We start from the raw sequence: 17,766 nt of genomic DNA on the forward strand, positions 1-17,766 counted from the left end.
ATATATTTAACTGCTGTCATGTGTGGGAATCTTGATAAAAGTAGTTTTCCCAAAAGTCTCTATGAGGCATTATTTGCTTTCGTTAGTGCAATAGAAATGCAATTACCTGGGTACAGTTTAAAATGTTTTACTTTAAAAGGTTTTACCTGAAGCCCAGGCCCCTCTCCATATATGTTTTTTAAGTCACACAAGGGCTTGTGTTACAAAGGTTTGAAAACCACTGATGTATGGTGTACATAGGATGCATAGGTTGTGGCAAGTGATAAGAGACAAAAACATGTTCAAACTCAGTCCATTTCCTCAGGGAGCATAGTAGAGAGAAAGGTGTAACAAACAAGATAATAGCCATCATAATAATACTGCTATTATTAAGAGCTATGCATAAAATTCTATGAGAACTCAGTGTAAGATACAACTAATTTATTCTAGAATCAGAAGAGGAAACTTTAAATACATTGTGAATGTTAAATAATAGAGAACAATTTGGAAAGCAGATTGTGGTAAAGGGAGGATCTTCCAACCATATGAAATGCATCTGTAAGGTATGGAGACAGGCAATCTGATGACCTATTCAAGCAAGAGCGAGTACCGTATAGCACAGGGAACTATATTCAATATCCTGTGATAAACCATAATGGAAAAGAATATAAAGAAAGAATATCTATATATAACTGAGTCACTTTGCTGTACAGCAGAGATTGGCACAGCTTTGTAAATCAACTAGACTTCAATAAAAAGTAAAATTATATTACAAAACTAAAGTGTATGAGAGACGGGTGTGTTTGTATAACAGACATTAATAGTTTACAGACAGATGAGTGACACAGTCATGGAGAAAACTGTCTACAGAATGGAGAATGAATTCAACTGAGGAAAGAATAGAGTAAAAGACCATTTAAGAAGCTGTTAAAATAGCCTGGATAAGATCTGATTAAGAACTAACCTAAGATGTGGATTCATCAACAGGAACCATGAATCCTAGTTATTCAGATTTCTCCTCCTATTTAGCAGGCTGCTGGTCATATGATAGCAGCACAATAGTTATTAGATAAAAGAAGGAGTAGAAAATACAGGAAGCATGGAAGGAAGGAAAGGAAAGTGATTTCTGATGAAATAGCTAGGTTCAATACTTCAGTCAATGAATACATTATGGATGAGTCCTTATGTTTTCTACAGTGAAATTGTCACAGTAATTTTTATCAATTCTCGGTTACTTAGTTCCTGCAGCTAAACTATATTAGCCAATATTAGTTTGATTTAAAGAGAGCTGATAGATACCACACCAATGGCTTTCACAAATGAAAAGATAAATGGAAGGAAACAAATTTTGTTTTATTGTAAGAAAATAGGGGGAACTTGAATATATTATATAACTCTGGATTAGCTTCTTTTTTCCTTTGCTCTTTTTCTGAGTTACAACATTTAAGTAAGGTTGAAAAACTTCACATAGGCACTTCATCTGCATATAGAAATGATAGATTTTTACTTCTTTGTATCCATTTACTTCTCTTTGATTTAATATGAATATGTCCATATAATTCCAAATGATCAATTCAGATATATTTATTAAAAATTAAATTTTCCTGGGTTTCCCTGATGGTGCAGTGGTTAAGAATCTGCCTGCCAATGCAGGGCACATGGGTTCGAGCCCTGGTCTGGGAAGATCCCACATGCCACGGAGCAACTAAGCCCGTGCGCCACAACTACTGAGCCTGCGCTCTAGAGCCTGAGAGCCAGAAGTACTGAAGCCCGTGTGCCACAACTGCCAAAGCCCACATGCCTAGAGTCCAAGCTCTGCAACAAGAGAAGCCACCACAATGAGAAGCCTGTGCACCACAACAAAGAGTATTCCCTGCTCGCCGCAACTAGAGAAAGCCTACACGCAGCAACGAAGACCCAACGCAGTCAAAAATGAATGAATAAATAAATAAATTTATTTAAAACCAATTAAATCTTCCTTAGTTAATGTTTATATATAAATCTACTTCTAATAACTTATTTTATAAATTCAATATGAAGTTCAGTGTATTTTTAAATAAAGTACTTTCTTTGGAGATCATGGATAATATCTTAAAAGTCCATATGAAATATCAAAACATGATTATGCCTCAACAGGAATATTAGAAAAGTCATACTTTGTCTTGAATAGATTTACCATATTTTAAAATGTTGTGTGGCTTTGACCACTATCTAAACAAGACTAGTCAGAATATTGAAAAAAATTAATAGCCATTGTAAATTATTATTTATCATAATCATAAATCATCATCAGCTATTTTTTCATACCAAATATTTATGGGTATATGAGCAGTACTGATCACTAGACAAAAGTTTCTGTTTAAGGCTGACTAATAGGAAGAACTAAATACTGAGTCTGAGAATGTGTGGTGGCAAATATGCAAAAAGGTATTTAATGTGGGTTTTATGGTGAGCCTTGGATAAGAGGGATCTTTACCTTCATGAGTTTTGTGCTAAGTCTTCTCAAATGTCACAATATGTACTTCGTTAATGCAATCACAAACTCAAGTAAGTGTTTAAAATGTGCAAATAAACTCATACATTCAGCACATGGGGATACATAGATGCATGTGACACAGTCCCTGATCTTGGACAAGCTTATTGATATTCCAATACTTGGCATATAGTTACGAGTGTATGGATCATCTTTCAGTAGTTGACCCTTAACAATGTTTTCCTTTTCCGTTTTAAATTGTGACATGAAAACATAATCATGACCAAACAGAACTAAATCCAGAGAACTCTAATCAGAAAGTTTGGGTTTATGAACTCTGTGAAAATGACTCACTGTTGGTTATCTAACATGATTTAAAAATATATCTCTAGTATAAATGCAGTCCCTGAAGATGTCTACAGTTTGTATACTAAAAATTTTCATTGGGTATAGAATTGGGATTCATCTGCTCCATCAAAACTAAAACTTTTCTACCAAACTTGGGGTAGAGGTGTTGGCAGAAACCTACTGAAATACTAAGAAAATGACAAAAAGATACACAGATGTCAGCCAAATAAGTGGCAACACTGAAAAATGTTATATAGGCATTTCCTAGGGGTGCAAGCTATAAATTTTGCATAGGAGGAATTAGTGCAGCGAGCATAGGTAGCAACCATCAACATGTCAACAATTAATAAGCGCATGTTTGAGCAGCCCTTGTATATGATGATTCTATTGACTCACCATCAGCAGGGCATGTAACAGAGCTGTTTGGGCTGCAGGGGATGATGGATCTGAGCTGGTCTGCCTGGACTTCATTATGAACAACAGTTTTCAGTTAAGAAACAGATTTTTCTCTATGAATGAGTCTACCTGCCCTGAACTGGCCTGTCCCAAATGACTGAACCTACAGGCCCTGATCTGCATAAGTCTACCTCTGCTGATGGGTAGCAATGTGATATAAAGTGTGCTCACAATTTTAGGTAGTATATCCTAACTAAATTTTAACTTATGTTGGAGAAAACGTTTGTTATTCAAAGGCAAAGAGTTCATTTGTATTTTTTTTTTAAAAGAAATGGGAGTTTTTATTTGAGCCAACCTGAGGATTATAACCTGGGAGACAGTCTCTCAGAGAGCTCTGAGAACTGTTCCAAAGAGGGAAAGAGGGAGGCCAGTATACATGTGATTTTGGCAAAGGGGTACGTGAAATCAAGTACTCATCTTGGTAGAAGGTTACTGTTATTTGCAAGGAACAGATATCTTAGTTAATACTGTTAGTGCCTTCCTTTTTTTTTTTTTTAGTTTTCTTTTTTTATGACTATTTTTTACACTGGAGTATAGTTGATTAGCAATGTTGTGTTAGATTCAGGTGTAGAGCAAAGTGATTCAGTTCAGTTGTATTGATGGAATAGTGCCCATTTATACAACTTCAAAAGTGGTAGTCGCTCGGCCTCCTACTCTCCCCACCTCATGTGGGCTGACCATACATTTGTGCCCTGGAAACGGTGACCACAGTTTTATCTAAAGGCTTGCGTTTTTAATGTGGATATGTAAAGGCTTCAGGTGATGGAGTTATGTAGACTTGGTTCTGAATCCCAATGTCATAATCTTGAGCAAATTAATGAAATCCTCTGGGCATGGGTTTTATCATAAGTTAAACAAGAATATTAATAAAAAGAGTACAAATAAAATAAGAATACCAATATTTATCTTACAAGGTTTTTATGAAGATTAACTGATTATCTGACTCAGAGTTGGCACCGGGAAGTTTCAGTTCATGTATTCATCCATCTAACAATATTAATTGAATGGCTACTCTTTTCCAAGCCCTGAGCCAGGGACAGGATTATTATGATGAATAATACAGATAGTCATTGCTGTCTCCTGAAGCTTACATTCTAGTTCCCTTTACCCAGGCTCTCTATATTTACTTCTCTCCTCTACCATTCAGGGTTTAAAAAAAATATTGCGGTATAGTTGACTTACAATATATATTAGTTTCAGGTATACAACAAATTGATTCAATATTTTTATAGATTATATTCCATTTAAAGTTACTACAAAATATTGGCTATACTTCCTGTACCATACAATATAAACTTGTACTTCATTTATCTTGTATATAGTAGTCTGTACCTCTTAATCTCCTATCCCTATCTTGCTTCTCCTCCCTTCCACTTCACCACTGGTAACAACTAGTTTGTATTTTATACCTTAGAGTCTCTTTCTGTTTTGTTATATTCATTCTTTGTCTTATCTTTTTAGATTCCACATATAGGTGATAACATAGAGATTTGTCTTTCTCTGTCTGACTTATTACACTAAGCATAATAACCTCCAGGTCCATCTATGTTGTACATGGCAGAATTTTTCCTCTTATGGCTAATAATCCATTGTGTGTATGTCTCTGAGTGTGTGTGTGTGTGTGTGTGTGTGTGTATCTTCTTTATCCATTCATTTGTTTAAAGACACTTAGGCTGCTTCCATATAATGGCTATTATTAATGATGTTGCTATGAACATTGGAGTCCCTATGTCTTTTCTAAAGTTTTTGTTTTCTTTGGATATATACAAGAGTGGAATTGTTAAATCATATGTAGCTCTATTTTTAGCTTTTGAGGAATATCCATACTGTTTTCCATAGTGCTGTACCAATTTCCATTCTTACCAACAGTATACAAGGGTTTCCCTTTCTTCACATCCTCGCCAACATTTGTTATCTGTGGTCATTTTGATGATAGCTAATCTGACAGGTGTGAGGTGATATCTCATTGTGGTTTTGATTTGCATTTCTCTGATTAGAGACTATCAGCTTCTTTCCATGTGCCTGTTGGCCATATATATGTTTTCTTTTGAAACATGTCTATTTAGGTATTCTGCCTAGTTTTTAATTGGTTTGTTCATTTTTTTATATTGATTTGTATGAGCTGTTTATATATTTTGGATATTAACCCCTTATTGGTCATATCACTGGCAAATATTTTCTCCCATTCCGTAGTTTGTCTTTTCATTTTATTGATAAATTCCTCTGTTGTGCAAAAGCATTTAAGTTTTATTAGGTACCATTTGTTTCTTTTTGCTTTTTTTTCCTTTGCCTGAGGAAACAGATCCAAAAAATAGTGCTACGATTTATATCAAAGAGTGACCTGCCTATTTTCTCTACTAGGAGTTTTATGGTTTCTGGTCTTACATTTAGGTCTTTAATCCACTTTGAGTTTATTTTTGTATATGGTGTGAGGAAATGTCCTAATTATTTTATTCTTTTACATATAGCTGTCCAGTTTCCCCAGCACCATTTATTGAAGAGACTGTCTTTTCTCCATTGTATATTCTTACCTCCTTTAACATAGATTAGTTAATATAAGTGGTTTTATTTTTGAGCTATTTTGTTCCATTGATCAATGTCTGTTTTTTTGCCAGTACCATATTGTTTTGATTACTGTATCTTTGCGGTATAGTCTGAAGTGAGAGAGCATGAAACCTCCAGTTTTGTTCTTTTTTCTTAAGATCACCTTGGCTACTTAGTATCTTTTGTGGTTTCATATAAATTTTAGATAATTTGTTCTAGTTCTGTGAAAAATGCCATGAGTATTTTGACAAGGATTGCATTGCTTTGGGTAGTATGGACATTTTAACAATATTAATTCTTCCAGCCCATAACATGGGATTTCTTTCCATCTTTTTGTATAATCTTCAGTTTCCTTCATCAGTGTTTTAGGGTTTTCAGAGTATAGGTTTTTCACCTCTTTGGCTAAGGTTACTTCTAGGTAGTTTGTTCTTTTTTTTTCTTTTTTCTTTTTTTTTTTTTTTGATTCAATTTTAAATGGTATTGTTTTCTTCCTTTCTCTTTCTGATAGATCATTTTCAGTATATAGATAAGCAACAAGCTTCTATATAATAATCTTGTATCCTACAACTAAACTGAAGTCATTTATTAGTTCTAATCGTTTTTTTTTTTTGGTGGAGACTTGAGGGTTTTCTACATATAATACTATATCATCTGCAAATAATGATAGTTTTATTTTTTCCCTTCCAATCTGGGTGTTTTTCATTTCTTTTTCTTGTCTGATTGCTGTAGATAGGACTTCCAATACTGTGTTAATTAGAAGTGAAGTGTATGAGCATCCTTGTCTTGTTCCTGATTTTAGAGGAAAAGCTTTGCACTTTTCACCACTGGGTATGATATTAGCTGTGGATTTGTAATAACAAGACTTTATTTTGGTAACATATGTTCCCTCTATATCAACTTTAATGAGAGTTTCAATCATAAATGGTTGTTGAATTTTGTCAAACTTTTTTCTATGTCTATTGATAATGTTATTTTTATCCTTCCTTTTGTTAATGTGGTTTATCACATTGATTGACTTGCAAATATTGAACTCTCCTTGCTTTCCTGAAATAAATCCCACTTAATCATGGTGTATGATCCATTTCACAGATTGTTGAATTTGGTTTTCTAATATTTTGTTGAAGATCTTTGCATCAATATTTATCAGAGATATTTGCCTGTAATTTTCTTTTCTTGTAGTGCCTTTATCTGGTTTTGGTATCAGGGTAAAGTTGGCTTTGTAGATAAATTTGGAATAGCTTGAGAAAGATAGGTATTAACTATTCTTTATGTGTTTTGTAAAATTCCCCTGTGAAGCCATCTGGTCCTGGAATTTTGTTTGCTGGGAGTTTTCTGATTACAAATTCAATTTCATTAGTAGTGATTGGTCTGTTCACACTATCTGTTTCTTCCTGATTCAGTCTTGGCAGGCTGTATGTTTCTAGAAATATATCCATTTCTCCTAGGTTTATGAATTTGTTGGCATATAACTGTTCATAGTATTCTCTTAGGATTTTTTGTATTTCGGTGATACTGGTTTTTATTTCTCCTCTTTCATTTCTTATTTTGTTGATTTGGATCTTCTCTCTTTTCTTCTTGGTGAGCCTGGCTAAAGACTTATCAGTTTTGATTATCTTTACAAAAAAAACATCTCTTAGTTTTATTGATCTTTTCTATTCTCTTTTTTTCTTTCTGTGTTATTTTTTTCCTCTCTGATCCTTATTATTCCCATCCTTTTGCTGATGTTGGGCTTGTTGTTCTTCTTTTTTTAATTCCTTCAGATGATAGGTTAGGTTGTTTATTTGAGATTTGTCTTATTTCTTTCTTTGTGTGTGTGTGTGTGTTTGCTTCTTGTTTATTTGCTTTAGTAATGGGAGATGATCAAAAAGTTTTGGATGGACACTTAGGTTGTTTCCAGGTCCTGGCTACTGTAAGTAGAGCTGCAGTGAACATTGTGGTACATGACTCTTTTTGACTTATGGTTTTCTCAGGGTATATGCCCAATAGTAGGATTGCTGCATTGTATGGTAGTTCTATTTGTAGTTTTTTAAGGAACCTCCATACTGTTCTCCATAGTGGCTGTATCAATTTACATTCCCACCAACACTGCAAGAGGGTTCTCTTTTCTCCACACCCTCTCCAGCATTTATTGTTTGTAGATTTTTTGATGATGGCCATTCTGAGTGGTGTGAGGTGATACCTCATTGTAGTTTTGATTTGCATTTCTCTAATGATTAGTGATGTTGAGCATCCTTTAATGTGTTTGTTGGCAATCTGTATATCTTCTTTGGAGAAATGTCTATTTAGGTCTTCTGCCCATTTTTGGATTGGGTTGTTTGTTTTTTTGATATTAAGCTGCATGAGCTGCTTGTGAATTTTGGAGATTAATCCTTTATCAGTTCCTTCATGTGTAAATATTTTCTCCCATTCTGAGGTTTGTCTTGTTTATGTTTTCCTTTGCTGTTCAGAAGCTTTTAAGTTTCATTAGGTCATATTTGTTTATTTTTGTTTTTATTTCCATTTCTGTAGGAGGTGGGTCCAAAAAGGTTCTTGCTGTGATTTATGGCATAGACTGTTCTGCCTATGTTTTCCTTTAAGAGTTTGATAGTGTCTGGCCTTACATGTAGGTCTTCAATCCATTTGAGTTTATTTTTGTGTATGGTGTTAGGGAGTGTTCTAACTTCATTCTTTAACATGTAGCTGTTCAGTTTTTCCCAGAACCACTTATTGAAGAGGCTGTCTTTTCTCCATTGTATATTGCCTCCTCTATCAAAAATAAGGTGACCATATGTGCGTGGGTTTATCTCTGGGCTTTCTATCCTGTTCCATTGACCTATATTTCTGTTTTTGTGCCAGTACCATACTCACTTGATTGCTGTGCCTTTGTAGTACAGTCTGAAGCCTGGGAGCCTGATTCCTTCAGCTCCGTTTTTCTTTCTCAAGATTGCTTTGGCTCTTCAGAGTCTTTTGTGTTTCCATACAAATTGTGAAATTTTTTGTTCTAGTTCTGTGAAAAATGTCTTTGGAATTTTGATAGGGATTGCATTGAATCTGCAGATTGCTTTGGGTAGTAGAGTCATTTTCACAATATTGATTCTTCCAATCCAAGAACATGGTATATTTCTCCATCTGTTTGTATCATCTTTAATTCCTTTTATCAGTGTCTTATAGTTTTCTGCATACAGGTCTTTTGTCTCCTTAGGTAGGTTTATTCCTAGGTATTTTATTCTTTTTGTTGCAATGGTAAATGGAAGTGTTTCCTTAATTTCACTTTCAGATTTTTCATCATTAGTGTATAGGAATGCAAGAGATTTCTGTGCATAAATTTTGTATCCTGCTACTCCACCAAATTCATGGATTAGCTCTAGCAGTTTTCTGGTAGCATCTTTAGGATCCTCTATGTATAGTACCATGTCATCTGCAAACAGTGACTGCTTTACTTCTTTTCCAATTTGGATTTCTTTTTCTTCTCTGATTGCTGTGGCTAAAACTTACAAAACTATGTTGAATAATAATGGTGATAGTGTGCAACCTTGTCTTGTTCCTGATCTTAGTGGAAATGGTTTCAGTTTTTCACCTTTGAGAACGATGTTGGCTGTGGGGTTGTCATATATGACCTTTACTATGTTGAGGTAAGTTCCCTCTATGTGTACTTTCTGGAGAGATTTTATCATAAATGGGTGTTGAATTTTGTCAAAAGCTTTTTCTGCATCTATGGAGATGATCATATGGTTTTTCTCCTTCAATTTGTTAATATGGTTTATCACGTTGATTGATTTGTGTGTATTGAAGAATCCTTGCATTCCCGGAATAAACCCCACTTGATCATGGTGTATGATCCTTTTAATGTGCTGTTGGATTCTGTTTGCTAGTATTTTGTTGAGGATTTTTGCATCTATGTTCATCAGTGATATTGGCCTGTAGTTTTCTTTCTCTGTGACATATTTGTCTGGTTTTGGTATCAGGGTGATGGTGGCCTTGTAGAATGAGTTTGGGAATGTTCCTCTGTCTGCTATATTTTGGAACAGTTTGAGAAGGATAGGTGTTAGCTCTTCTCTAAATAGTTGATAGAATTCACCTGGGAAGCCATCTGATCCTGGGCTTTTGTTGGAAGATTTTTTTTTTTTTTTTTACGGTGTTCAATGTATTATTCTTTCAACTTTTCAGTATGTGCACACATTTTCAAGTTAAAAGTCTGGGAGAAGGGATGAAGTAAGAGAGTAGCATTGACACATACACACTACCAAACGTAAAATAGATAGCTAGTGGGAAGCAGCAGTACTGCACAGGGAGATCAGCTCGGTGCTCCGTGACCCAGAGCAGTGGGACAGGGAGGGTCAGAGGGAGGGAAACACAAGAGGGAGGGGATATGGGGATATATGCATACATATAGCTGATTCAGTTTGTTATACAGCAGAAACTAACACAACATTATAAAGCACTTACACTCCAATAAAGATGTCAAAAAAGAATTCTGGGAGAAGGAAAAATCAGTTGTATAGTTAGCATGTGGGCATGATCTGATCAGTAATCTCTGTGAAGATACGCACGTTTCAACCTAAGCTGCCATTGTGCATTAGGCCCGCTAAACGGTTGAACCAAAAAGCTGAACTGCATTTGAGGTACTCGATTCAGTTCTGGGTTCTGGATGTAAAAATGGGCCCTGCTCACTGAGGGCAGGCTGGAGGGCCAGCAGCAAGTGAAGGAGCTGGAAATCACCTCAGTGAGACTCAGGAGAACACAGGACTGTCTTCAAATAGGAGGGTAGGAAAGGTTTGTCCTGTGCTCTGCACCTTAAGGCAGAAGTCACAAATAACTAAATTTCAGCTCCATGTGGAAAAGAACATACTAACCAGGCTTCCAACTATGGAACCAGCTCTGGTGTGAGGCCACAATTTGTCAGGGATGGCGAGGAAAGGATTCCTGGCTGTGTGAAAGGGAGACCAGTGATTCACAGCCTGGCTTTGCTTTGGAATCACAGGAAGGATTGTTTAAAAAGGTAAATATCAGTAAAGGGAGTGGGGCCCTGGAATACTTTTTTTTAACAACTTTATTGAGATATAATTTACTACCATAAAATTATCTGAAGAGTATAATTCAATGCTTTCTGGTATTTACAGAGTTGTGCAACCATTACCATAATCTAATTTTAGAACATTTTCACCACCCCTAGGTAATTCTTATACCCATTAGCAGTCACCCTCCATCCCATTCCCTAGCCCTTGGCAACCACAAATCTACTTTCTGTCTCTATGGATTTGCCTATGGAATCTATATTTCTAAATGCACTTCCAGGTGACTCTCGTTGCATAGATCCATGGTTGGGCATTTGGGAGTCACTGGACCAGACTATTCCAAGATCATTCCCTAGTCTAAGCTTCCATAGCACAGATGACAAGTGCTGACTACATCCAAGTAGCAAGTACTTTGCTCAGTGCTGGGGTTCCAAAAGAAATACAGTATAACCCTGCCCTTCAGAACCTACAGATGGTGGGAAGACCAGAATATACCAATAACTTTTCTTTGAGGTAAGGGGAACTATTCAAAACTATTATTGCAATGAGGGGAGGAAGACTACTGCAAAAGGAGAGTGCTCTGTTAACAGGCTGTAAGATCTGTGAGTACCTCCTAAACTGATAATTTTAATAGTGTGAGAAGTACTGTAATAGCACATGCATAAGAAAGAGGCCTAGAACAGAGACGAGGGGGTGGTTAATTCTGCAGGTACAGAAAGGTATAGAGCAATGGGAACAAGTGAACTCAGTCTTGAAAAGCAAGAAGTCATCCTCAGAATTAACAGTGGCTTAGCATTTACTTTTTGAGGGCTTACCACACGCCCATTATACTAAATGCTTTCCATGCATGATCTCAATTATTCCTCACCAAACTCTGAGTCAGGTATCAATATATTTCTGCTGAATTTTGACTAAAGGATCTTCCAAGTAAAGCACAATGACATTGAGGCAGGAAGGTGGTAGCTTTGGGAGCAGGCAGAGGAGCAGGGAGGGGGAAATGCTGAAGCTGCAGAGCAGAGGTTTCCTCATCAAGGAAACCTCTTCTTCTTTAGCCAAGGCTTCCAGAGCTGTTGACTCCAAAGGAATCGTGGGCACGCTGTTCATTCATTCACATATCTATTTGATCGTCTTCTATGTGCCAGGCATTGAACTAGGTGCAGAGGCTACAGGCAGTGGGCAAGACAGCATGATTCCTACCATTGTGGAGTTTGCATTCTGTTAGGGGAGACACACAGGCCAGTTCCATCCCAGTGTGATAAAGATGAATGAGTGGGTACTGGGAGTAACTCCTGGTCTTGCAGGATGATGGGGGACTTACTGGAGGACCTCAAGCTCAGGGTAGCTGAGCACCACCAGGGAGGCGCAGGCACTGACACTGTCTCCCTTCACAAAGGACACGTCCATGCCCCCGACCCTCTGCATAACCAAAAAAGCAGGGTCCCGTTGCCACGGCTCCGTGTCCCAGTCCACAACAGGTGTCTTCAACAGGACTTGCTCCTGTTTCCAGAGCGACAGTGTTTCCTCCGGTGGCCTCCCAGCACTGTTGGAAGATTTTTAATCACAGTCTCAATTTCAGTGCTTGTGATTGGTCTGTTTATATTTTCTATTTCATCCTGGTTCAGTCTCAGAAGGTTGTGCTTTTCTAAGAATTTGTCCATTTCTTCCAGGTTGTCCATTTTACTGGTGTATAGTTGCTTGTAGTAATCTCTCATGATCCTTTGTATTTCTGCAGTGTCAGTTGTTATTTCTCCTTTTTCATTTCTAATTCTATCAATCTGAGTCTTCTGCCTTTTTTTCTTGATGAGTCTGGCTAATGGTTTATCAATTTTATTTATCTTCTCAAAGAACCACCTTTTAGTTTTATTGATCTTTGCTATTGTTTTCTTCATTTCTTTTTCATTTATTTCTGATCTGATTTTCATGATTTCTTTCCTTCTGCTAACTTTAGGGGCTCTTTGTTCTTCTTTCTCTGATTGCTTTAGGTGTAAGGTTAGGTTGTTTATTTGAGATGTTTCTTGTTTCTTGAGGTAGGATTGTATTGCTATAAACTTCCCTCTTAAAACTGCTTTGGCTGCATCCCATAGGATTTGGGTCATCATGTTTTCATTGTCATTTGTTTCTAGGTATTTTTTAATTTCCTCTTTGCTTTCTTCAGTGATCTCTTGGTTATTTAGTAGTGTATTGTTTAGCCTCCATGTGTTTGTATTTTTTAGTTTTTTTCCTGTAATTGATATCTAGTCTTATAATGTTGTGGTCAGAAAAGTTACTTGGTACAATTTCAGTTTTCTTAAATTTACCAAGGCTTAATTTGTGACACAAGATATGATCTATCCTGGAGAATGTTCCATGAGCACTTGAGAAGAAAGTGTATTCTGTTGTTTTTGGATGGAATGTCCTATAAATACCAATTAAGTCCATCTTGTTTAATGTATCATTTAAAGCTGTGTTTCCTTATTTATTTTCATTGTGGATGATTGGTTCATTGGTGAAAGTGGGGTGTTAAAGTCCCCTACTATGATTGTGTTACTTTCAATTTCCCCTTTTATGGCTGTTAGCATTTACTTTATGTATTGAGGTGCTCCTTTGTTGGGTACATAAATATTTACAATTGTTATATCTTCTTCTTGGATTGATCCCTTGATCATTATGTAGTGTCCTTCTTTGTCTCTTGTAATAGTCTTTATTTTAAAGTCTATTTTGTCTGATATGAGAATTGCTACTCCAGCTTTCTTTTGATTTCCAGTTGCATGGAATATCTTTTTCCATCCCCTCACTTTCAGTCTGTATATGTCCCTAGGTCTGAAGTGGGTCTCTTGTAGACAGCATATATACGAGTCATGTTTTTGTATCCATTCAGCCAGTCTGTGTCTTTTGGTTGGAGTATTTAATCCATTTACATTTAAGGTAGTTATCGATATGTATGTTCCTATTACCAATTTCTTAATTGTTTTGGGTTTGTTATTGTAGGTCTTTTCCCTCTCTTGTGTTTCCTGCCTCAAGAAGTTCCTTTAGCATTTGTTGTAAAGCTGGTTTAGTGGTGCTGAATTCTCTTAACTTTTGCTTGTCTGTAAAGGTTTTAATTTCTCCATCGAATCTATATGAGATCCTTGCTGGGTGGAGTAACCTTGGTTGTAGGTTTTTCCATTTCATCACTTTAAATATGTCCTGGCACTTCCTTCTGGCTTGCAGTTTCTGCTGAAAGATCAGCTGTTAACCTTAACGGGATTCCCTTGTATGTTGTTTGTTGTTTTTCCCTTGCTGCTTTTAATATTTTTTCTTTGTATTTAATTTTTGATAGTTTGATTAATATGTGTCTTGACATGTTTCTCCTTGGATTTATCCTTTATGGGACTCTCTGTGCTTCCTGGACTTGATTGACTATTTCCTTTCCCATATTAGGGAAGTTTTCAACTATAATCTCTTCAAAGATTTTCTCAGTCCCTTCCTTTTTCTCTTCTTCTGGGACCCATATGCTTCGAATGTTGGTGCATTTAATATTGTCCCAGAGGTCTCTGACACTGTCCTCAATTATTTTCATTCTTTTTTCTTTTTCTTTTTAAATTATATATTTATATATTTATTTATGGCTTCATTGGGTCTTCGTTGCTGCACATGGGCATTCTCTATTTGCAGCGAGCGGGGGCTACTCTTCGTTGTGGTGCATGGGCTTCTTATTGCAGTGGCTTCTCATTGTGGAGCATGGGCTCTAGGTGTGCAGGCTTCAGTAGTTGTGACACATGGGCTCAGTAGCTGTGGCTTGCAGGCTCTAGAGCACAGGCTCACTAGTTGTGGCACACAGGCTTAGTTGCTCAGCGGCATTTGGTATCTTCCCAGACCAGGGCTCAAACCCGTGTCCCCTGCATTGGCAGGTGGATTCTTAACCACCGCACCACAAGGGAAGTCCCTCTTTTTTCTTTATTCTGCTCTGCAGTAGTTATTTCCACTATTTTATCTTCCAGGTCACGTATCCGTTCTTCTGCCTCAGTTATTCTGCTATTGATTCCTTCTAGAGAATTGTTAATTTCATTTATTGTGTTTTCCATCATTGTTTGTTTGTTCTTTAGTTCTTCTAGGTCCTTGTTAAGCGTTTCTTGTATTTTCTCCATTCTATTTCCAAGATTTTGGATCATCTTTACTATCATTACTCTGAATTCTTTTTCAGGTGGACTGCCTATTTCCTATTCATTTGTTTATTCTGGTGGGTTTTTACCTTGCTCCTTCATCTGCTCTGTATTTCTCTGTCTTCTCATTTTGCTTCCCTTACTGTGTTTGGGGTCTTCTTTTCGCAGGCTGCAGGTTTGTAGTTCCCGTTGTGTTTGGTGTCTGCCACCAGTGGCTAAGGTTGGCTCAGTGGGTTGTGTAGGCTTCCTTTTGGAAGGGACTAGTGCCTGTGTTCTGCTGGATGTGGCTGGATCTTGTCTTTCTGATGGGTAGGTCCACATCTGGTGGTGTGTTTTGGGGTGTCTGTGACCTTATTATGGCTTTGGGCAGCCTCTCTGCTAATGGGTGTGGTGCTGTTCCTGTCTTGCTAGTTGTTTGCCATAGTGTGTCCAGCACTGTAGCTTGCTGGTCATTGAGTGGAGCTGGGTCTTAGTATTGAGATGGAGATTTCTGGGACAGCTTTCACCATCTGATATTATGTGGATCTGGGAGGTCTCTGGTGGGCCAATGTCCTGAACTTGGCTCTTCCACCTCAGGGGCACAGGCCCGACACCTGGCTGGAGCACCAAGACAGCCTGTCAGCCACACAGCCTGCTCCTTTAGTTCCTGTAGATCTGAGCCTCAGTCACAATTTTTAAGTTATATTACTTTCATATGAATTAGTCTTCTACTTATTTCTTAAGTTAAAGTACAATGGTAATCCCAATTGTCACTGTACATTTAGAAAGTAATATTTTCTGAATACCAAGGTGAAATGAAAAGCCATAGCACTGATTAGAACCCCAAGAAGAGAAATAAAAGAGTTACAACCCTTGCCCTCTACATCCTTGAGAGCTGTATTTTATGCTCTAAAATAATCCACCTGAAGGGGGACGTGAGGCTCAACCGAGCTTCAACTACCTCTGGGCACAACTGCACTTTCCTATGAGATATTTCTTATTTCTTGAGGTAGGCCTGTATCACTATAAACTGCCATCTTAGAACTGCTTTCAGTGTCCCATAGATTTTGGAAAATTGTGTTTCCCTTTTCACTTGTGTCCATGTATTTTCTGATTTCCTCTTCAATTTCTTCATCGATCCATTGGATTTTTTAGTAGCTGTTGTTTCATCTCCACATTTTTACTTTTTTTTGTAATTGATTTCTAGTTTCATATCATTGTGATTGGAAAAAATTGCTTTATATAATTTCTTTCATCTTAAATTTGTTGTGAACGTTTTGTGACCTAGCATATGATCTATCCTGGAGAACATAACATGTGCACTTGAAAAGACTGTGTATTCTCTTGTTTTTGATTAAAGTATCCTGTAGATATCTATGAAATCCAACTGATCTAATCGTTACATTAAGACTGCTCTTTCCTTATGGATTTTCTTTTCTGACGATCTTTCCATTGATGTAAGTGGGGTGTTAAAGTCCTATGCTATTATTGTCAATTTCTCCCTTTATGTTTGTTGATATTTGCTTTATATAAGTAGGTGCTCCTATATTAAATGCACTTATGTAGGGCTTCCCTGGTGGCGCAGTGGTTGAGAGTCCGCCTGCCGATGCAGGGGACACGGGTTCGTGCCCCGGTCTGGGAAGATCCCACATGCCGCGGAGCGGCTGGGCCCGTGAGCCATGGCCGCTGAGCCTGCGCGTCCGGAGCCTGTCCTCCGCAACGGGAGAGGCCACAACAGTGAGAGGCCCGCGTAACGCATAAAAAAAAAAAAAAAAAAAAACGCACTTATGTAAACAAATGTTATATCATCTTCTTATATTGATAATTTTATTATTATAAAATGTCCCTACTTTTCTTTTGTTATAGACTTTTTTTTCAAAGTCTGTTTTGTCTGATATGTGTATTGGTACTCCAATTTTCTTGTCATTTCCATTTGCATGCAATATCTTTTTCCGTTCCCTTGCTTTCAGTCTGTGTGTGTTTTTAGCTCTGTGTTGAATCTCTTGTAAGCAGCAATAGAAGGATCTTGTTTTTCATCCACTCAGGCACCCTATGTCTTTTGATTGGAGCATTTAGTCTTTGACATTTAAGTGATTATTGATAAATATGTACTTAATGCTATCTTGTTACTTGTTTTCTGGGTTTTTTTTGTTTGTTTTTTTATTTTGTTTTAGTACTTCTCTCTTCTTTTCTTCTTCTTTTAGTTTCTTTTCTTATGGTTTGATAATTTTCTTTAGTGATATACTTGTGTTCCTTTCTAGTTTTGTGTTTCTATTGTAGGTTTTGATTTGTGTTGACCATGTGGTTCATATATGTTGAGTTATTTATAAATATATCTACTTGTTTTAAACTAATAGTCATTTCATTTCAACACATTCTAAAAGATTTTCATTTTTACTGCCTTCCACCACGTTCTGTGTTTTTGATGTCATAGTTTACATCTTCATGTTTATCCCTTAACTGTTTATGTAGTTATAGTAAATTTTACAAGTTTTTCTTTTAATCTTTGTACTACCTTATTCAATTGTTGATTCATAGCCTTTATTATATATTTGCCTTTACTAGTGGGATTTTTCCTTTCCTATAAATTCTTACTTCTTATTGTAGCCTTTTCTTTTCCACTTAGAGAAGACACTTATTATCTCTTTTAGGGTAGATTAATGTTGATGAACTCTTTTAGTTTTTGCTTGTTTGAGAAGTTCTTTATCTCCCCTTCAATTCTGAATGATAATATTGCTGGTTAGAATTTCCTAGTATGTAGGGTTTTCCTTTTCAGTTCTTTAAATATATCATGCCACTCCCTTCCAGCCTGCAAAGTTTTTGAATAAAATTCAGCTGATAGCCTTAAGGGGATTCCCTTTTATGTGTTTTT

This window comes from Phocoena phocoena, chromosome 3 (genome assembly GCF_963924675.1).
Source record: "Phocoena phocoena chromosome 3, mPhoPho1.1, whole genome shotgun sequence".
Lineage (NCBI taxonomy): Eukaryota > Metazoa > Chordata > Mammalia > Artiodactyla > Phocoenidae > Phocoena > Phocoena phocoena.